At 46.4% G+C, this 3096-nt stretch overlaps 1 pseudogene; it reads left to right on the top strand.

Moving 5' to 3' along the window:
* Positions 1-434: 434 nt before the first annotated feature.
* Positions 435-1672, top strand: LOC101977583 (deaminated glutathione amidase pseudogene; annotated as a pseudogene).
* The last annotated feature ends 1424 nt before the right edge of the window (positions 1673-3096 follow it).

Raw genomic sequence — 3096 nt, forward strand, 5'->3', positions numbered from 1 at the left:
TTTTTTAATATTTATTTATTTTTTGGTTTTCGGTGGACACAATATCTTTATTTTATTTTTATGTGGTGCTGAGGATGGAACCCAGTGCCCCGCGCATGCCAGGCAAATGTGCTACCGCTTGAGCCACATCCCCAGCCCCCAGCCCTTTTAATTTTATTTTGAGAGAGGGTCTCACTAAGTTTCCCAGGCAGCCTCAAACTTGCAATCTTTCTGCCACAACCTCCTGAGCAGCTGGGATTACAGGCATGTGCCACCACGCCTGGCTCCATTTCACACATTTTAAGTATTTTCAATATGCACCTATTCACAGGGCTTTCCTGAGTTGCTTAGCGCCTCCCTTTTTTGTTAAGGCTGACTTTGAACTCGTGATCTTCCTGCCTCAGCCTCCCTAGCCTCTGAGATTACAGGTGTGCGCCACTGCACCGGGCTCTGAGATGACTTTTGATCTGCAGAAATGTTTGGCAAAGGAAAAGGGCTTCAGCTTAATGTGAGATCACTGTGAGTTATTCAAGCGCTGATCAAAGAACCCCCCTGATCTTCCCACTTATGATCTCTTTCCATAGCCTGTAATTACTTACAGTAAAAAAGTGGTTTTGAAGACATGGGTGATTTTTTTACTGGCAGGTCCCTGATTCACCTTCACAGCATGAAGGGTAGACAGCAGAGAATCCTAGAAATGTTTTGCATGAAGGAGGTTTGGTTTTTTGATTTTTCACCTTCCTCAGGCTGGGCTTCATCACCAGACCTCATCACCAGCTCTGTTCCTTCTGTGTCCCAGACTCCAGATACCTTGACTCTCAAGACTTTGTGCCCAGCCCAGGCCCAGACCCATGACTATCTCCTCTTCCTCCTGGGAATTGCCCCTGGTGGCTCTGTGCAGGTAACAGCGACACCAGATAAGCAACAGAGTTGTAAGACATGTGCTGAGCTGGTTCAAGAGGCTGCCAGGCTGGGCATTTGATTTCACTGCACGAGACCCTACAGAGACACTGTGCCTGTCTGAGCCTGTGGGTGGGAACCTTCTGGGGGAATACACCCAGCTTTAAGGGAATGTGTGGACTCTGGCTGTCCTTGGGTGGTTTCCATGAACGTAGCCAAGACTGGGAGCAGACTCAGAGAATCTACAACTGTCATGTGCTTCTGAACAGCAAGGGATCAAGAGTGGCACCTATAGGAAGTCGCATCTGTGTGATGTAGAGATTCTAGGGCAGGAGCCTATCCAAGAAAGCAATTTTACCATGCCTGGGCCCAGTCTTGAGTCACCGTCAGCACACCAGCAGGCAAGATTGATCTACTGTCTGTGGTTCCCTCAACTCTCTCTAGCATTGGCTCACACTGGAGCAGAAATACTCACCTACCCTTCAGCTTTTGGATCTGCTACAGGCCCTATCCACTGGGAAGTATTGCTGAGCTATGCCATTGAAACCCAGTGCTATGTTGTGGCAGCTGCATAGTGTGGACACCACCATGAGAAGAGAGCAAGTTATGGCCACAGCATGGTAGTAGCCCTTGGGGAACAGTGGTGGCCCATTGCTCTGAAGAGCCTTGTCCAAATTGACCTCAGCTTTCTGCAACAGTTGTACCAACATCTGCCTATTTCCAGCATCACAGGCCTGACCTCTGTGGCAATTTGGTCACCCACAGTCTTAAAGCTTTGACTTTCATGAATTGAGACAGACAGACAGACAGACAGACAGACAGACACACACACACACACACACACACACACACACAACCACCTCACTACATTGTGAGGTGATGCTACAGTGATTTGTAAACAGGATCCAAGCACAGCTTCCTTCACTGGGAGAACCTTGATTCTCAATTCTTCTTTCCCCTGAGCTCAGATTTCAGTTTCAGAAAAAATGGAATTTTATGTAGTCACTGTTTATTTCATGAAAACTGAAATTATGCTAAGGACTGAGAAGCACTGGCATTGAAAAAAGTAATAATCATCATTAAAAAAAAGAAAAGAAGTTCTGTCAGTTATGGCACCACATGTTTAATGGAAAATAAGGAGCTGTAAACAAAATTAGGGATGTGAAAACATCACCAAAATAAATTATGTGAGAAATGAAATGCAAGGTGCAGAACAATATTATAGTATGCTACTTTTATGTATAAAAAGGGAGAGAGAGAGAGAGAGAGAGAGAGAGAGAGAAGAGTAGAAGGCCACCCAAGAATTACTAACAAGAATTATTCCTGAAGAAGGCTTGTAAAATGGAAAGGCAGAGCCTGTGTTGGGGGCGGCATTTCATTATTTCATTGCATAGTAACTTCCTCAACCAAAAGTTAGAATTACACATTTAAGAGGTTAATTTTTAACTGGGAATAATTTCACATACCTGTTATCCCAGCTACATGGGCAACTGAGGCAGGGATCACAAGTTCGAGACCAGTCTGAACAACTAAATGAGACCTCATCTCAAAATAAAAATGGCTGGGGCTGTAGGTCAGTGACAGAGCACTTGAGTTCAGAGTCCAAAAGTTAACTTTTGTGAAGACATGATCTTAAATTTGTAATTCTCCTGCCTTAGCCTCCTGAGGAGTTGGAATGACAGGTGGGCACCACAGTGGCCCACTTAAAACTTAATTGTTTAGAAGAAATCAGAAGGCCAGTGGGGGATAAGGTAAAAATGAATGTATTCCAGGAGACAGGAAGGCGCCCTGGGAGACCGAAATGCAGATCCCAAAGAACAAAGCACAAAGCATGCCACAGTGTTGAGCAAGGGTGCAGGAGGGATTCCCTACAGAGGGCTGACAGACAGCCCGGGGCTGAGAGGAAGGCACTTTCGACATGGACATGGTTTGAAATCTCACTCCCAAGCATAGCACCCAACTCATAACAGGTGATCAAGAAATGTCTGATGAACTCATTCATTCAGTGTCTGTTGACTGCTCATCTTCCCGAGCTTCCCTTGATGGTATCGATCTCCTTCCCCGCGGAGTTCTCCTGTGAGGGATGGATGAGAATCCAAACGCCCATCGAGGTCCTGAACACCCAGGACCACCCTGCCCAGGCACTTCCATGAGGCTCCCTCTGGACGGAGAGGGGGATGAGGGAGGTGCCCCAGTGAGGGGGAACCCCCAGGAGTT

This window comes from Ictidomys tridecemlineatus, chromosome 2 (genome assembly GCF_052094955.1).
Source record: "Ictidomys tridecemlineatus isolate mIctTri1 chromosome 2, mIctTri1.hap1, whole genome shotgun sequence".
NCBI classification, from domain to species: domain Eukaryota; kingdom Metazoa; phylum Chordata; class Mammalia; order Rodentia; family Sciuridae; genus Ictidomys; species Ictidomys tridecemlineatus.